At 42.9% G+C, this 19,435-nt stretch overlaps 1 protein-coding gene and 1 long non-coding RNA gene across 5 annotated transcripts in view; one reads left to right on the top strand and one right to left on the bottom strand.

The window, feature by feature from the left end:
- LOC112402869 (proton-coupled amino acid transporter 1) overlaps nucleotides 1–9,554 on the bottom strand; it is a 162,909-nt gene extending 153,355 nt beyond the window's left edge. For all 4 annotated transcript variants that reach the window (XR_003003781.1, XM_024750064.1, XM_024750054.1 and 1 more), the window contains exon 1: nucleotides 9,408–9,554. The gene's annotated coding sequence lies outside the window, so the exon portion shown is untranslated. The remainder of the gene's footprint in view (nucleotides 1–9,407) is intronic.
- A 242-nt stretch (nucleotides 9,555–9,796) lies between these two features.
- LOC112402884 (uncharacterized) overlaps nucleotides 9,797–19,435 on the top strand; it is a 25,100-nt gene continuing 15,461 nt past the window's right edge. The window contains exons 1-3 of the long non-coding RNA XR_003003782.1: nucleotides 9,797–9,922; nucleotides 12,029–12,129; nucleotides 18,819–19,013. This is a non-coding gene — a long non-coding RNA (uncharacterized LOC112402884). The remainder of the gene's footprint in view (nucleotides 9,923–12,028; nucleotides 12,130–18,818; nucleotides 19,014–19,435) is intronic.

The following is a 19,435-nucleotide window of genomic DNA, read 5'->3' as shown; positions in this document are numbered from 1 at the left end:
TTCATTTCTATGAATGTCAGAAGGCCTGGGTGCTAAAGCTGCCTCTAACACCAGTTTGCTCAGTAGCCTGGAACAATTCTTATTTCTCTCGGGTCTTAGTTCCACATGCTCAAAAAGACGGGGGTGGGGCTTCCCTGGTGGCACAGTGGTTGGGAGTCCGCCTGCCGATGCAAGGGACGCAGGTTCGTGCCCTGGTCCTGGAGGATCCCACATGCCGCGGAGCGGTTGGGCCATGGCCGCTGGGCCTGTGCATCCGGAGCCTGTGCTCTGCAACGGGAGGGGCCACAGCAGTGAGAGGCCGGCGTACCGCAAAAAAAAAAAAAGGCGGGGGTGGGGGGTACGGTGTACTAAACTATTGCTCTAATATTCCAGGAATCAATTAATGCAATTCTTTATGCAAACAGCAGCTAATTTCTAGTCTCTTCCAATACACCAAAAGCATCTGAGGAACAGAGCCTTCCAGGTGAACCCTGCATATTACTGAGGGAGAGGGACAGAAAACAGGCACTGACAATTTCCCCAATCCCTCCCCATCAACCAAAAACCACTCTTGCTTACTTGGTACAGACGCTCAATTTATTTCAAACACTGTAAAGAGGCCTCTTTATGTTGTGACCCACAGCAGATTATCACTAAGAAAACTGCTCAGAAAGAAGCTGAAATCTACAGATCAAAAGTCCAATGAACAACTGCAGGATGTGGAAGATATGGCTTGGCAACTGTGTGCATGTTGAAAAAGGAAAAAAAAATGCTACTTATGGGTTTTAGTTGATAAGCTCAACAGAAATCAGTGATATCATAATAGATGCCAATTCAACTAATGCAATTCTTGGTTGCACTACAACAAGAGAGAACCCCAGGGAGATGACAGACTGTTCTTTTTTGCCATACCTTGTACTCTGTTCCAGGCAGCATGCTATAAAGGGGATAATGATAAACTGCGGTATAGCCAGGGGTCAGCACCAAGGTCATGAGGGGGAAGAAAACCAGCTAAATGAAGAACGGTTGGAAGCCCTGAGAAGTTTCAACCTGGAGAACTGGCAACTCGGGAGGTCAAAAAACTGTCTTTAAAATCTGTCCTAGGGATCAGATTTGTTCTGTGGAGCCTCAAAGATTACTCAGATACAGGATCAGTAGGTGGAAAGTAAAGGGAGGCAGGTCCTTGGCTAGACATAAGAAAGACAACTATCAAAAGGAGTTGTCCAGAGCTTCCCTGGTGGCATAGTGGTTAAGAATTCACCTGCCAATGCAGGAGACATGGGTTCGAGCCCTGGTCCGGGAAGATCCCACATGCCACGGAGCAACGAAGCCTGTGCACCACAACCACTGAGCCTGCGCTCTAGAGCCCATGAGCCACAACTACTGAGCCTGCATGCCACAACTACTGAAGCCCGTGCGCCTAGAGCCCACGCTCTGCAACAAGAGAAGCCACCGCAATGAGAAGCCCGCGTACCGCAACAAAGAGTAGCCCCCGCTCGCAGCAACAAAGACCCAATGCAGCCAAAAATAAATAAATAAATATATTTAAAAAAAAAAAAGGGAGTTGTCCAAATGGATCGCTCTAGGAGATAGTTCCTTATCCCTGGAAAGATCCAAGCAGAAGCCCCTCTCAGAGCTGCTAAGCAGAAATTGAAGCACTGTAGAGGGTGGGTGCGGTCACTCCCTGGAGTGCCTTCTAGGGTTCTTTCTGGCAACCAAGGCGTCCTCCTCTTCTCTCTAGCTGTCCCCACTGAATGCAAGCCTCCATGGACACCTTGCCTTGGGCTCTCTGTGATGAAATCTGGTTTCTACCGTCTAGTGCTATAATTGCCATTTCCTGCCCTGTGGGAGATTTTATTAGACCCTGTTAACTGTCTAAATGAGTATGGACAGTTAATATTTAAGAGTTGTAATATTTAAGAGTTCAAGACCAGCTCTTCCTTCAGGTTCTTTTTTTTTTTTTGCGGTACGCGGGCCTCTCACTGCCGTGGCCTCTCCCGCTGCAGAGCACAGGCTCCGGACGCGCAGGCTCAGCAGCCACAGCCCACGGGCCCAGCCGCTCCGCGGCATGTGGGATCTTCCCGGACCGGGGCACGAACCCGCATCCCCTGCATCGGGAGGCAGACTCCCAACCACTGCGCCACAAGGGAAGCCCTTCCTTCAGGTTCTTGAGGACAATGGACAGAGTTTATACAATATGTGTGGCCCATCAACACAAAGTAAAATCTCCATAAGATATTTAGACTCAAAAGAGTGTACTAAGGGACTTCCCTGGCAGTCCAGTGGTTAAGACTCCACACTTCCAGTGTAGGGGGCGCGGGTTTGATCCCTGGTCAAGAAACTGCGATCCCACATGCCACGTGGCACAGCCAAAAAAAAAAGTGTACTACATAAGAAAAGTCTGCATGTTTACTGGCAAACATATATATGTATATATTGTTTTTTGCAAGTGTACATTCAACCAAAATTGCATTGAAATACCAACTATTTGTATAACCCTGATAAATTTCCTTATATAAACTATTTTTAATTAATCCATATTCTCATTATTTTAAGGTTTTTTTCCACTTATTTTATATCTACTCTTCCTTGAATCTACACAGTACACACACTGATGATCTTTAGTTGTAATATAGTAATATAATGGTCCATCATTATATTAATAAAATAATTTGCTTCACTAGCTCCCAACTGTTGGCTTTTGAGCTTTTTTTTTGGACTATCTTACATCATAGCTAAAAAAATTCCTACAAATAGTTTCTAGTTTTCAAGTCATATCCTTGGAATAGAGCTAGATGAATAGGCTTTTCTATGGTTATCACCATACAAATGACTGAACTAACATACAGTATCACTAGCAATATATGGACATGCCTATCTTTTCATAACCCTGCCAACTTTGGATTTTATCTTTTTTTTTTTTTTTTGGGCCACACTGTGCACACAGGTTGTGGGATCTTAGTCCCCCGACCACGGATTGAACCTGGGCCCCAGCAGTGAAAGCACTGAGTCTTAACCACTGGACTGCCGGGGAATTCCTGGATTTTATCATTTTTATTTTTGCTATTTCTGATGAATGGGTGGCTCCTTGTATTTATTTTATGTTTCTTTAATTTCCAACAAAGACCACTGATAATAAAAACTGTAAGAGCATCTTTCCCCCACCTACCAGACTCATACTTTTGGAAATACTAAACTCATTTTTGAACTTACTTTTGAATATACTAAAATGTTCTCAAGATAGCTATTTAAGACTTAGTGATTAAATTCTATTCCAAATTCAGTACAATAAACAAGATAAATTCCAATAACGGAAGGAGAATCCATCTGTATGAGTTTGTAGGTCTCTTTCAGGGCACACGGGAAGGTCAGGGAGAGGAAAAGAGAGTAGGGAGGGAGAGGCAGTACTAAACTGTTAGCTTCATTACTAAAATTTAAACAATACTTCTAAGGGTGACTTATAAACACATAAAAAATTATCCTCTAAAAACCATTAGAACTAATAAGTTCAGCAAAGTTGCAGGATATAAGATCAATATACAAAAATCAGTTGTATTTCTTTGTACTTTCAGTGAACAATTTGAAAACAAAATTGAGAAAACAGTTCTATTTACAACAGCATCAAAAAGAATCAAATATTCAGGAAGAAATTTAGCCAAGTAGGTGTAAGACTTGTACATGAAAACTATAAAACATTGTTGAAAGAAATTAAAGAAGACCTAAATAAATGAAAAACATCCCAATATTCATGAATTAGAAGATTTAATACTGTTAAGATGGCAATATTCCTTAAATTGATCCACAGATTCAATTGAATCCCTATCAAAATCCCAGCTGCCTTTCTGCAGAAATTAACAAGCTAATTCTAAAATTCATATGGAAATTCAAGAGGCCCAAATTAGCCAAAACAATTTTGGAGAAAAAGAACAAAGTTGGAGGACTTCCCAATTGCTACACAAAGCTACAGTGACCCCAAGACAATACAGTATTGGCATAATGACAGACAGATCAACAGAATAGAATTTAGAGTCCAGAAATTAACTCTCATACCTACGGTCAATTGATTTTTGACAAGGGTGCCAAGACAATTCAATGGAGGAAAAAATAGTCTTTTCAACAATTGACACTGGGACAACTGGATATCCACGTGCAAAAGAATGAAGTTGTAACTCTACCTCACACTATATATAAAAATTAACTCAAAATAGGTCAAAGACCTACATGTAGGGGCTAAAACTATAAAAACTCTTATTAGAAAACATAGGTATAAACTTTTGTGACCATGGATTAAGCAGAGTTTCTTATATACGGCAGCAGAAGCACAAGAAAAAATAGGTAAATTAGACCTAATCAAAATTTAAAATGTATATGCCTCAAAGGATACCACCGAGAAAGTGAAAATCAACCCACAGAATGGGAAAAATTTTCTGCAAATATATTACACTTCAATAATAAAGTGAAAACCCAATTAAAAAATGGGCAAAGGATCTGAATAATATTTCACCAAAGATGTGAAAATGCCAATAATCATCTGTAAAAATACTCAATATCCTTAGCCATCAGGTAAATGAGAAACAAATATCACAATGAGATACCACTTCACACCCACCAGCATGGCTAGACTCAAAGACAGATAATAATAAGTATCCACAAGGATGTAGACAAATTGTAGAGGGTTCCCTCTTACACTGCTGGTGGGAATGTAAAATGGTGCAATCACTTTGGAAAACAGTCTGGCAGTTCCTCAAAAGGCTAAACATAGTTACCATATGATCCAGTAATGATTCCACTCCTAGGTACATACCAAAATGAAAATGTATGTCCACAGAAAAACATACACACAAATGTTCATAGCAGCATTATTCCTAGTAGCCAAAAAAACCCCTGATAGATGGATAAGTGAAAATGTGGAATATTTATACAATGGAATATTATTCAGCAATAAAAAGAAATGAAATACTGATAGATGCTACAGCACAGATAAACCTTGAAGACATTATTCTAAGGGAAAGAAGTCAGTCACAGAGGATCATATAGCGTATGATTTCATTCATATGAAAGTTCAGAATAGGGAAACCTATAGACAAAGAGTAGATTAGTAGTTGCCTAGAGTTTGCGGTAGAGAGTTGGGAGGGATTGGGGGGTGACAGCTAAAGGGTTCAGAGTTTATTTTGGGTGATGAAATATTCTAAAATTGATTGTGTTGACGGTTGCATAACTTTGTGAGTTCAGTGGAAAAGCTATTGAATTGTACACTTTAAATGGATGAATAGTATGCTATGTGAATTATATCTCAATAAAACTGCTGAAAAAAAAAACAGATTTCTGGGCCCAATCTGATTCAGCCTGAGCATTTTAATTTTAACGAGCTTCTTAGATGATCCCGATTACAGGCAGATTTATATAAAGCACTATGAAAAAAAAACATATAGGGCTTCCCTTAAAAAAATATATATATATATATATATATGATCTTATGATAGGTATACCACAGGCCTCACCTCCTACCAAAGTGCATGGATTGGTGATAATACGCAGACTAAAAGTGCTACCTATTATTCTGAAACAATTACATTCTCTGGAACCCAGAGAAACAGCGAATTCTCTAGATATACGTTCTCTTCTCTGTTGCTGGAATTCCAAAAACATGAACAAAGACACAGACTGTGTTCCTATATGTGGTCTACAGGGAGGGAAGTGAACATTTCTGACAACCACAAGATTTATTTTAGAGGACATCAGATAGGACTCCATCTGATCTACCAAAAAAGTACATTCCCTAACTTGAGACTCCTGCCTGAGAGGCTCTGGTGCAAAGACAGCCGCAAAACAGCTGCTGACATCAGCAGGCTCTGCACGGAAGCAGCTGAAAGAGCAAACACACTCACTTTTTACCCACAATTATAAAAATCTCTAAATGTTAGGACCAGGCATGACTGACAGGTAACCAAGCTCCAGTTTCCCATTTATAGGTGAGAAAACCAAGCCCCCAGCTGGTTAACAGTTTGGGATTAGAATACAGCATATCCGATTCCTAGTCCAGTGTTCTTTCTAACACACCATCTATTCTCCCCAAAATCTCCCTGGGAACAAAACTGGGGCAGGATTAGGTCTACAGGGGGAATCCTGAATAATAAAAAGTACATGAGTTCAGAGCCTAGTTGTGTGACCCTGATCTCCCTTTGTCTCAATTTCCTCATCTGAAAAATGTCATTAAGAATGCTTACATTAAAAAAAAAAAAAGAATGCTTACATCACAATTTTGTTACAAGGTAGAAGGAAAAGATGTTAATTATGTTGCCTGGTACATAATGGACCCTCATTAATGGCAGCAACTGTGTTATTACCAGAGAGAAGTTCAAGGACAGAAGTCAGAAGTTCAAGTCAGGGAGTCACTACACAAATAAAGCACTACAGGGCTTCCTCCATTCCATCACTCTGGAGAGCTGAGCCAGGTCTCCATCTCGGAAACAGTGATCTATGTGCCAAGAGCATTCCAGTAACGCATGTAGACAGATTCCTGAACTTCATGGAAAAGGGAAGCACAGAGGAGTCTTTCCTACTAGAGAGGGTCATTGAGAACTGGCCCTGGGTGTCAAGGATTCCAAGAGAAATGTATGGAAGGAAAAAGATGAGACAGCACCAAATACAGCATCAGGAGGTTTCTCTTTTGGCATATGCAGAATATCCTGTCCACTGGACCCCACACTCATTAAATAGAGACTAGCTCTGTGTGCTCAGACCCAGTAAGGTCCGGCCAAAGGAAGGAGGTCCAAGATTCCACCAAGATCTGGGTTAAGACAATGTGAGCTTCCTCTTTGGGAAAAAGAGAAAGCTAGCCTAGGACTCAGTGGGTAGTCACACACCTCTGGAAGAAAGTATGAGGACCAGTCAGCAAAAGTAGAAACCAAAGTCCACTCACTCAGCCCAGCTCTAGGATCTCACTTCAGGTCAGGATGGAAAGAAAGAATATACCATTAACAGCAATGACTCTTCAGCATCTGACCCTGGAAGAGGTATCAAGAACTTAAAGAACTGAGACACTCACTGGGGAAGAGAGGAGGGATAAAAAGAAAGAAAAAGTGGAATATTTAACATGAGAATTGTTATCTGAGCAAAGGGGAAAAATAAAGCACTCACAAAAGTGGACCTCGGTTCCATCTACTCTACCTCACATCCCACATGCTAACAAGTCCAGTCCTACAATTTCAAAGAACTTCTGAGTTAGAAGAAAACTGAAATTTTTTTTTTTTTTTGCGGTACGTGGGCCTCTCACTGCTGTGGCCCTTCCCGCTGCGGAGCACAGGCTCCGGACGCGCAGGCCCAGCGGCCAAGGCTCACGGGCCCAGCCGCTCCGCGGCATGTGGGATCCTCCCGGACCAGGGCACGAACCCGTGTCCCCTGCATCTACAAGCGGACTCTCAACCACTGCGCCATTAGGGAAGCCCGAAAACTGAAAATTTTATCTAGTTTGACCCTCTACCCAACACGATGACCTAATCTACAACATTCCCAAAAGTAATTGCCCAGTGACAATGACCTCCAGAGACAGGGACTGCCATGCTCTGTGTTGCAACATGCTAGAGCGCTAAGTCTTTTAAAGTTCTTATGCTCACCCCAAAACCACTTCCTTTATGGCACTTCCATCCACCGTCCCAGTTGTGGTCTCTGGAACATTACAAAAGAAATGGATTCCACCTCCTTACACTGCCTTTAAAATAGACAAAGCTCTGAGCACTTCAAGCTGCCACAGGGATGAGGCCAAATGAACAGATATATGCTTTAAAGGGAAAACAAGGACTCAAGAGCAGACAATTATAAATGGCACAACCAGAAAACAAAGGGAGAGAGACTTAATATGATCATCAGAGCAGGCTCTGTTGCATAAGGCCTCCACCCCAAACAGTCTCAAACCCAGAGGGAATGGTCAAGTCTTTTGTGTCCTCTTGACTTCAAGAACGTCTTTTAAAAAAACACACTCTAAACATCCAATCACGTTAATTACTGTAGACTAGCCTCTCAACAAGAATCAAAGAGGGCCTTGATCATATTTAAAATAATAAAAGTCAAAACCATTTTCAGCTATCAGCATTTAGCTTAGATATAATACAGAGATAGGTAGAAAGAAGAGGTGGATTTCATGGTAACCTAGAAATAAGTAGAGAAACTGCTTCCTGGACAACTGAATTAAACCTTTTTGCAAGGGAAATACTAATATACAGGAGAAAAAAATCTCTCTGAATAGACAACAAACAGACTGAGATGCAGAGAATGTCACAGCAGAAGGAGACCTTAGGGATTCCACCCCATCACTGTTCAGACTGGGAAACCTAAACCCAAGCAAGGATGGGAGTCACCCAAGGTTGCAAAGCAAGTGTCAGAACTAGAACAAAATCTCCTGATTCCCCAGTCTCAGTTCTTTCCATTACACCACGCTGCTATCTTCTTTTGGCAAGCAAAACATCCATCCGAATGACCAGCATTCCCCAAACCTAACAAGCTATATTAAAAATAAAGCAAAGGTCTTGACATTCTTCAAGTTAATGTTAGGGCTCTCCACAACCTCAGCTGTGAGCCACCTACCCTCCCAGGAGCATACTCTGCTTCTTATTTCATATTTTGGTATGACTTACACAAAATTTCAGAACGCTTAGAAACAAAACCTACAGAATGATGAGTTTGCAGAAAAATCGGTGAACACTGAATCAGGGAACCACACCCAGAGCCAAGTCGATCCCGGCGGCGATGGAGAATGCAGAGCTAAAAAAGGGAGAGGAATGAAAGAAAAGGGGACAGGAAAAGCGTGCTTTTCACCTATCAAGTTTTCTGCAGGAGGCAGTGTGGTGAAAAGCAAAAAGCCACTGGAGCTCAGGGAGACTTGGATTCTAGTCGCAGGGCTGCGACTAACTCACTGGATGACCTTAGGCAAACCCTACCGCTTCTTGGACCTCGATTTCCCCACAGCTCTAGAAAGGGGCTGCAAAAGATAATTTCGCTGCATCGTGGTAGTTTCGGTATTCAATGACCCAAAGACCCGCTATTAGCAAGTCCCAAGCAGGGTTCCCGCAGCTGGCGGGTCACCTGCCCGCGATGTCCGGACCCCTCTAGAAAGCGCTCAACAGAAGCTCTAGCTGGTCATTTCGGTGATTCTTCCCGTCTCGGGACCTCAGTTTCTACACCTGTCAAACAGGTCGGGGAGGTCAAGGGAGACAGCGCGAAGGACTAGGGATTCTCCACCTCCCCTCATCCAGGAGGAGTGCCCTCATCGCACCGCAGCTGCGACCGGGATACCGAGGAGACTCGGACCCGCAGCTTAAGCCGGTCGGTGCCTGACCCGGAGCATCCGCTGAGCCCGGAGGAAGGCGACGTGGGTCCAGCAGAAGGCGACGACCGGCCGCCAGCCCCAGGCCATCAGCGCGCGGACTCACCGCTCGGGTTCCGACTCCGGCTCTGGCTCCAGCTTCAGCGCAGCAGCCCACCACTCCCCGCCTCAGCTCGGAGCCCTAGCCATCCCCACCCTCCGCTGCCCAGGCAGCCGCTTCCGGGCGCCATCACGTGATCCAGGCTCCCAAACCCGAGGCCCGGATCACATGCTCCCGCGCGCGGCTGCTCCTCCCCTCTCGCGGGGCTCGGGGGCTCGGCTTCGCAGCACCACCTGGCGACGGGAGCTGCCTCTGCGGGAAGGACGGTGCTCGCGGGATCTGGGCGTGAGCCGCGCGTCGAAGATCCAGACGCGGCCGCGAGTCCAGAGTCGGAGAGCGCGGTCCCCTGAGCTGTGGGCTTGTGAAAGGTGGCTCAGTTTTACCCTAGCCGTGCGTTAACACGTCTCACCGAGCATATGTTGCGCTTAATAACCGAGAAATAATGCATCTTTTCAAAACTTTCGTCATACTTTTAAACGTTTGCCCAAACGTGTGGTTGCGACTGGAAATGGGGCAGTGAGGTAAGTCAATACCCTCTTTTTAATATATTTTAAAAATGTAAATAACATTTTTTAATGGCAACAGGGGGTGTATGTCTTATCTACGCTCCTCTTCCCTCCTCCTAGCAGATTTTACTTTTAAAAATTACGGAGCAAAAAAAAAAAAAAAAGCTATTGAAACAGGTACAGAATGGATACATCTTAATTATACTGAGTGAAAGAAGCCAGAAAAAAAAATTCTGTTTATATAATATTCTAGAAATTTAAAAATACTCTACACCGACAGAAAACACATCAGCGGTTGCCTGGGAATGGCTGAGGAGATCAGGAGAGGAGAGAGTGATTATAAAGGGACATAAGGAAACTTTCAAGGTGATAAATATATTCATTATCTTTTAAAAAAATTTTTTTAATATAACTTTATTTATTTATTTTTGGCTGCGTTGGGTCTTCATTGCTGCACACCAGCTTTCTCTAGTTGCTGTGAGCGGGGGAGGCTAATCCTCATTGTGGTGCAGTGGCTTCTCCTTGCTGTGGCTTTTCTTGTTGCAGAGCATGGGCTCTAGGCCCATAGGCTTCAGTAGTTGTGGCTCACAGGCTCCAGAGCGCAGACTCAGTAGTTGTGGCGCACAGGCTTACTTGGTCCGCGGCCTGTGGGATCTTCCTGGACCAGGGATTGAACCCATGTCCCCTGCATTGGCAGGCCGACTCTTAACCACTGTAACACCAGGGAAATTCTTGCGTAACATTTCTAATAAAAATATGTTACTGCATTATATAATTTTTACTGAATATTTTAACAGCTTTATTATGGTTTAATTTATATACAATAAACTGCACATAATTAAAGTGTATAATTTGATAACTTTCAACATATGTATTCACCTGTGAAACCATCACCACAATCAAGATAATGAACATGAACTTCCCTGGTATATATAAACAGTGAAAATTTCCCTTCTCCCAAATTCACTCTCCTCTCCAAAGATTTACAGTTGCCAGCATTTGAGTATTGTTTTCCAAACCCTATGCCATGTATTTATAGAAGTATCTATATATAGGAATGTACAGATGTGTGGTGTTAAAATTTAGAATCATGAATACCAGTACTTACTGTTTTCCTTAAGACTTTTATTCTTCACTGTCTGTACTGTTTAAATTATTTCATAAACATATATTACTTTATGTATGTATGTTTAAAATCTCTATATGTTCCATAACCTATATATATATTTTTAAAAATCTATTCCAGTTGATTCATTTCAGCAGGGAAAGAGAAAAGAATGTAGTCAAAATATGAGGATGAATGAATTCATCCCATCCCTGGTAGAAGTCCCCAGTTCATTGACTGCTCAGTGCCAGGAGCTGTGCTTGGAATGCTGCTGAGTCCAAGTCTAGGAATGCCCCCTTTAGGTCATCTCCCACCTCAAATTTCATTGATTCTGTGGCTCCTCCTAATGTTTTACCCCAGAAAGGCAGAGCTTGTGAGAACCACATAGCTCCCTATTGGAATTACTGATGGAGGTGGGACTTCGCCATCTGCACCTGGGATGCACTGACTCTAGATAAGGTTCTTACTTCTGTGGTGACCACTACACCTTTATCAGAGAGACCCTTGAGAAAAGGCTGCACAATTTTCAGATACTGTTAGGACTCTATCAACCTTATCATTTTGCAGCCCTAATTAGAAACAGGCATACAATAACATCTCCTTATCTTTCCCAGATAACTTTTCTCTAATATACAAATCTCTACCTCTGCCCCCACTGTTTACTCAGAAATATAAAGATTTCTAGTGCAAAATGGTTGTGTAAATAACCACTTTGACTTTTACTCTTAGAAACTGTACAAAAGCAAAAGAAAAAACTGCAAATTCTATTTACAGAAAAGCCAGAAGAGAAATATAATCCATAGTTACCAAAATACGTGTAAGGACCAACAAAAGCAGCTGAGATCAGACAGAAGCTGTGCAGGAGAAAGGAGAAGAAACTCAGAGAGGAGTGAGGGGACCCAGGGTGGGGGGTTAGGGGAGAGGGCAGATCTCAGAAAAGCATCAATAAAAACTCTTTCTGAAGGTGAAGAGCTCACTCAGAGCTGCACAGCTTATATTGCCTTTGTTTGAAACAGCACTCATGGACAGTTCAGCAAGACTAACAACAAAAACTCTCCTGAGTCTCATTTGGATCAGGAAAGCCAAAGAGATGAGGATGACAGAAAGAACTGCACAGGTGAGCCATATTTGCAGCAGTCCATCTGTGGCAACAGAGAAGAAAAGAGTGGAAATACATGTGTTAGTGAGGATGTGGAGCAACTGGGACTCTCATCCCTTGCTGGTGGGAGTGTACAATGGTGCAGCCACTTTGGAAAACTCGTTGGCAGTTTTTTACGAAGTTAAATGCATACCTATCCTATGTGTGGGGTGGTACGCGGGCCTCTCACTGTTGTGGCCTCTCCCGTTGCGGAGCACAGGCTCCGGACACGCAGGCTCAGCGGCCATGGCTTACGGGCCCAGCCGCTCTGCGGCATGTGGGATCTTCCCGGACCAGGGGACGTACCCGCGTCCCCTGCATCGGCAGGCGGACTCTCAACCACTGCGCCACCAGGGAAGCCCGCAATTTCACTCTTTACCCAAGAAAAATAGAAGCATATTCAGTAGTTGTGCCTTGGGTGGAAAATTTAAGGAGGGGCTCCCTCTCGGGGTTGTGCAAGTGCAAAGTTGGTACTTATAGGTACACAAGAGTGAGGGCCTCCTTAAATTTTGTGAACTAGGTTTCCTGGCTTGCCTCACCCTAGTCCTGGCTGTGATCCATACAAAGACTTGTACTCACAGGTTCACAGCAAGCAGCTTACTAAAGCTAAATTAGTAACAACTCAAATATTCATTAATAGATGAATTGATAAACAAATTGTGGCATATATAGCAGGAAGGAACTACTGATAAGGATGAATCTCATTATGCTAAGTGAAAGAAGCTAGACACAAGAGACTACATTCTACATGATTCAACTAATACAATATATAGAATGAGCAAAAAACTAATCTAGTGACAGAAAACTGATCAGTGGTTGCTTGGGATGTGTGGGGTGCGGACTGACAGCAAAGGGACTTGAGAGCTTTCTGGGGCAGTGCTAAAATGCTACATCTTGATTGGGATGATGGCTACCTAGGCTTAAATGCTGGTCAAAAGCCATTACCTGGACAATTAAAATATATGAACTTTACTGTATTTAAAAGGTTAATTTTAAAATTTGAAAGAGATTACCAGACATCTGAGAAAAGCCTCTAAGAAGAATAATCAAATGCACAAACACATGAAAGCACGTTGGAAGAAACTATGCAAAACATAAAAGCACAAACTGGTGTCCCTGGGCCAACAGTATCAGCATCCCCTGGGAACTTACTGGAAATGCAGATTCTGGGGTCCCACTCCAGAATCTGCATCAGAAACTCCAGGAGTGGGGCCCAGCAATCTGTTTCAATAAGCCCTCCAGGTGATTCTGATGTTGCCTCTTGTTGGAGAAATACTGCCCTAAAAAAACCTCAGAGAGATAAGATGTTGTAATCATGAAATAAAAACAATATGCTTTAAAAAAGAATATTCTGAGAAAAATAAAAATTATAAATTTTATATTTTTAAATTAATTTTAAATTAAAATTAAAATTTGGAAATTTAAAATATAATAACAGAAATTAAGAATCAAATCAAACAGTAAGAAGATAAGGATGAGGAAATGTGTTCATATTTTTATCAATAAGTATTTATTGAGTATCATTGTGCCAGGCTCTAGGGATACAACAGTGAACAAAATAGACAAAAACCCCCGCTCTTGTGCAGTTTATATTTTAGTGGGAGGAGACAGGCAACAGAAATTACTAAGAATAACTAAGTAATATACATATGTCAGCGGTGTATCTGCTGCGGAGAAAAATAAATCAGGAAAGTGGAAGAGGGAGTCTGGAGGCAGAGGGAAGGGATTGCAACTTTTAAAATAGTCAAGAAAGCTCTCACTGAGTAGATGAAATGTAAATAAAGACCTGAAATAGGTGAAGAAACAGGCCATGTGAACACTGGGAAGAGCATTCTGGGCCGAGGGAATAGCGTATGCTAAGGCCCTGGGGTGGGACTGCGCCTCATCCGTTTGAAGAATGACAAGGAGGTCACTGTGGCTGGAGCAAAGAGAGCTAGGGAAAGAGAAGTAGATTAGGTCAGAGCAACAACAAATGGGTGAAAATTGTATAGTGCTCTGTGAGCCACTTTAAGGGCTTTGGCTTTTATTCTGAGTGAGATGGGAAGATACTGGAGGAGTTTCAGCAGAGGAGTGCCATGATCTGATTTGGGCTTAAAAGGATGCTTTGTCTATTGGGTTGATATAGGCAAGGGCAGAAACAGCGACACCTGTTGGGAGGCAGTTGTAGTAAGCCAGGATAAGATTGTGATGACTTGACAAGAGTGACAGCAGTGAAGGTGGTCAGTTTCTGAAAATAATTTTATAGTAGGTTGGACACATTGATGGACTGGAAGTGGAGTATGAGGGAGGAGCCAAACACTTTGGCCTGAGCAACGGGAAAGATAGAGTTGCCTTTTACTAGAACAGAAAGACAGTGGCAGGGCAGGTTTTGGTGGGGAGCAAGGGGAGACTGTTGTGTGTGAAGCGCCTGTTAGACATCTAAGGGAAGGGGTCAGGTAGGCATTGGGATGATTGTGGAGAGTAGAGAGGTCCAGTGTAGAGATAAAAAATTGGCCATTGTCAGCATATTTATGGTAGTTAAGCAAAGAGACTAGATGAGCTCACCAGGGAAGTGAGTGCAAATAACTATGGGAGGAAATCGAAAAATCAAGTCTAGGAGAGCATAGAAAGATGACTAGGAATGAGTAGAAGGAACCATGAAGGCATGGTCACTGAGCTAGGAGGCAAACCAGAAGTGGTGGTGTCTGGGAAGCCAAGTGAAGAAAGTTTTTCAAGGAGGTTAGAGACTACCTATGTCAAATGCTACTGCTTGTTCACATAAGAGGACTGAAAACAGACCATTGTGTTTAGTGAAAAATGACCATTGATGGTGTTCAAAAGAGCAGATTTGATTGGCTGCTGGGAGTGAAACCAACTCTGTTTGGAGAGAGTTCTTGGCCAACATTATTTATCTGTATCCCAACCCAATACCATCACCACCACCACCACCACCCCGATTATCTATTCCCACCTAATGCCCCTGCACCCTAAAGTATTTTGAAGCAAATTCCAGTTATATTCCTAAGGGAAAATATGAAGAGAATGGTGATACAGCCTTTTGTATAAAAAGGAGAGGGTATATGTTTATTGATTGTGTATGTCATATGAGTCCTGCTCAATTTCCCCTTTTTCTCTCCATCTCTTCTTTCAGGATCCCTTGGGTCCCCGATCCATTTCCTTCACACTCTATGACAGATGGGGGAAGTGCAGTCCACAGCCAATTACTTAAGGGGGATGGGAACCAAAGGTCAGTCCCCTGACTTTAAGGTGGGACCAGCTTATGATGCAACCTGTGCTCCAGAGCTCCCTGTGGGATCAGGCTGAAGCTAGTCTCCACCTGAGACCGCATCCTCACTTAGCTTTTCCCTTTTCTTCCCTTCTGCTTCCCTCACACCCCTTCTCCTGAGAACACTCCCTTAGTAAATCACTTTCTCAAGAAACCCTGTCTCAGCTTCTCATTCTAGGCATAAGGCATTATCCCCATTTTACAGATGAGGAAAGTGGGCTTTAGAAAGATTTAAAACATTTAGGGTCGCACGGCTGATCATCGCTGAAGCCAGAGTGCCAGTGACCACGTACTTGACCATCTCACCGCACCCACCACTCAGCAGCACCCACGGTTAGTGAAGCAGCAGGGTGGGGAACGCCATCAAAGGGCAGAGAACACGCAGGAGCCCAGCCTCCCCGGAGAAGCTGAGCGAATGCCTCCCCAGGTTATGGGTACTGGGACAAAAGTGTTGAGATAGAGCTTCCCAGCCTCCTATACCCCTGGACACATGACATGACCTCTTGGGGCTTAACCTCCCTGAGCCTCTGCCTCCTCATCTCTCAGCCAGAAGAGGGTCTGTTGGGTTTCAGAGCACTTGGCACACTGTACGGATCAATATACCCACACAAGAGGTGATTCTCATTACTCTCACTGTCCACATCCAGTGGAGGGACAGACCTGGGTAGCATGGGGGGAACATATGTGCTTCGCCTCTCTGGGTTCTTCATTCAGGAACTGGGAGTTGTTTGGCTTCATGAGGATGTGAAGGGGAAGGGTGACCTACAAACACCTTAAAGGAAGGAGAATTCCTGCCCCCGCTGTCTCAGAAGGACTCCATGAAAAGTGCTGACAATGACAGATCTCTGATTCACTGAGTGCTATGTGCTTTACAAACTCATTTACTCCCCACTGAGATCCTATGAGGTTGTTATTTTTCATTCCACTTAATAAATGAAACTGAGGCAAGGAGACAGGAAAACTATGCCCAAAGTCACACAAGAATATAAGTGATAAAGCCAGGAGTCAAACTCTGTATAACTCCACAGCCAGTGTTCTTAAAAAACATTGGGAATTGAAACCTATTTTTTAATAAATGAAGTCCGTACTCACACTTTGTGAGTCTAGGCATCTTGCTGCTTCTTTCCTTTCCCCTTCTTTTATCAGCATGTATCTGCTCCTTCCCGTTTTTTTTCGTAGCTGTTTCTTTTCCTTCCCCTTTGTTCTCTTTTTCTTCTATTTACATCCCTAGACATAAAGAGAATGAGGGATTCTTCCAGGGAGCCTCCTTTAACTCTAGATTATCAGAGCTGGAAAGCCCCTCTTGGGTCAGTGAGTCCAACCTCTCATCCTTAGTGGAGAAACTGAGGCCTAGAGAGGAGGGGCAACGCACCCAGAGTCACAAACGTCATATGTCTCTTGGTTCTGGCTTCCCAGCCCTTGGCCCCCACATACATGGCAGTTACAAAATAGCACATGTAGAATGAGCACATTTGGTTAAGGAAAAAACAAAAACACCCAGGGTACACAACACGGTCTCTGTATACATAGCTGCATTACATGTATTTAAGATGGTGTGGTATAAAAATGTTCATGAAGTCCTACTTCGTATGCAGAATTTAGAGTATTTAGAATCCTACCCAAATTTAAACTTTCACGAGGTATCTCGTAATAGCCTGACTGATGTTCAAAAGACTGAACTGTAAAGTGTGCTACACTTCGGCTGGGACACAGAAGTGCCCACCCATTTTTGTCAGAAACCAGAGAGAAATGCCGTTGTTCACATGGAACTTCTATGGGTGGATTGAGTAATTATCTGTAGTATAAGCATTCTTTGTTAGTGTAATTTAAAATATTCTGTAAGCCATAACAGTAGAATTCATTAAGTGGCACAGAGCCAAAAAGTTCACTTAAAAATTCTTAATTTGGGGGCTTCCCTGGTGCACAGTGGTTGAGAGTCTGCCTGCCGATGCAGGGGACATGGGTTCGTGCCCTGTTCCAGGAAGATCCCACATGCTGCGGAGCGGCTGGGCCTGTGAGCCATGGCCACTGAGCCTGCACGTCCGGAGCCTGTGCTCCGCAACGGGAGAGGCCACAGCAGTGAGAGGCCCGCGTACCGCAAAAAAAAAAAAAAAAGAAAGAAATGGCTATAGAAATTAGGAATTGTTATAAAGAAAGCCAAACACCATCATTATGTAACATGCTGATGACCAAGGAAGGTGCATCCTGTTCAGTAAATTAGCAACGTGGTTGAAATGAAAAGCAGCCGTTAAAGCAAGGACCCCACTAAGGGAACAAACAGCAGCTCAGATACTAGGAAAAGTGCTGGTGCCATATCTACACTACAGTGTGCCTCTGAGCCAAGCTCTTGTGACTTTTGATGATTAGAAAGGAGGTAATGTTGATAAAATGTTTTACCACTAACGGCTTTGTGGTAAACGAAGTATGTTTAAAGAAAAAAAAAATGTGTTACAAAGTTAAGAGACGTATGCACTCTGAAGACCCAGAGAAAAATTTTGCAAGCTGTCTAAAAAGCCCATCCAGAGAATCCAACGGGACCTCCCTGCCACCAACACCGACACTCTTGGTGCCTGGGAGAATGCGCGAGGGATGGGGAATTCTGCAGGGACAAAGAACCAGAGGGCATATGGGAAAAGATGCCAGCAGTCTGACAACCTGAACTAACCTGCAGGCAGGATTGCAATGACAGGAGCGTCAGGGCATGTGTATGAGAACCCGGGTACACTCCTTGGAATTAAATGCTGCTCACACAGGAGCATATCAGAAGAACAGGCTTTAAAACATATTATATTGCTTTAGTGTAAGGAAGACTTTGCAGTGGTATGCAGTGGCCAATGGCGTACCATAAGTGGGTTATAGGGGTGCTGAGATGTTGATACTTTTGCCCCTTGGAGCAGCCAGCTGGGTCCTAACGTGGCCAGAGCTTCTGAGACAATTACCTCTAGTCATGAGTAGGCTTGTTCTTTTATCCTGAGGATCTATAAAATGTTATCGTTTTCCACATGTGTTATGGTATAAAAGAGATTGGGAAACATTGGATAAGTGGGGTGTTATAATTTTTTGTTCAAGTGGAGACACTTTTGAGAATAAAAGGGGCTGTATTAATATGTTTTTAAACATCTTTATTGGAGTATAATTGCTTTACAATGGGAGCTGTATTACTAGTTACACCAGGACACCAGGCATATAGTGGGACTGTTCCAGGTAAACTGGGATGAATGGTGGAGTAGGCAGAATAATGGCCCCCAAAGCTGTCCAGGTCCTAATCCCCACAGCCTGTGAATATGTTACCTTAGATGGCCAAAGAGACTTTGCAGATGTGATTAAGTTAAAGATATTGACAAGAGGAGATTATACTGGATTATCCAAGTCGAGCCTAATGTAATCACAATGGTTCTTATAGGAGGGAAGCAGAAAGGTCAGAGAAGAAAAGATGCTCCTCTACTGGCTTTGGAGATGGAGAAGGAGCCACAAGCCAAGAGAGTGCAGGAGGCCTTTAGAAGCTGGAAAAGCAAGGAAGGGGATTCTCCCTAGAGCCTCCAGAAAAAAACACAGCCCTGCCAACATCTTGATTTTAGGACTTCTGACCTCCAGCACTGTAAGACAACAAATTTCTCTTGTTTTATCCACAAAACGTGTGGTAATTTGCTAAAGCAGCAATAGGAAACTAACACAAATACTCTTTATAATTTAAGAAGTTTATCTTTATGCTTATATAATTTTTAAAAGTACAAAGATAGGTAAAAAAAAACTAAAAGTGAAATAATTATATTGACAGGAGGAGTGGGGGAGATTAACAGGCATAAATTTTCATCTAACAGCATGTTGATTAGTTGAGAAATATCATTAAAGTGTATTATACAAAGAGATGGAGAACTGAAGAACTAAAACAAAAAACCAATTTAAAAAAAAAGGCTAGCCCCAGAAAGAGGAATGGAGAGGGTCAGATAAGGAGACTCTAGCTTTAATTATAAATCCTTTGATTAAAAAAGTTAAGGGTTTAAATATGGATGTCTTTTT

This window comes from Neophocaena asiaeorientalis, unplaced genomic scaffold (assembly GCF_003031525.2).
Source record: "Neophocaena asiaeorientalis asiaeorientalis breed wild unplaced genomic scaffold, Neophocaena_asiaeorientalis_V1.1 scaffold548, whole genome shotgun sequence".
NCBI classification, from domain to species: Eukaryota; Metazoa; Chordata; class Mammalia; order Artiodactyla; family Phocoenidae; genus Neophocaena; species Neophocaena asiaeorientalis.
The sequence above is the reverse complement of the archived record's forward strand: the minus strand, read 5'-3'. Positions and strand labels throughout refer to the sequence as shown.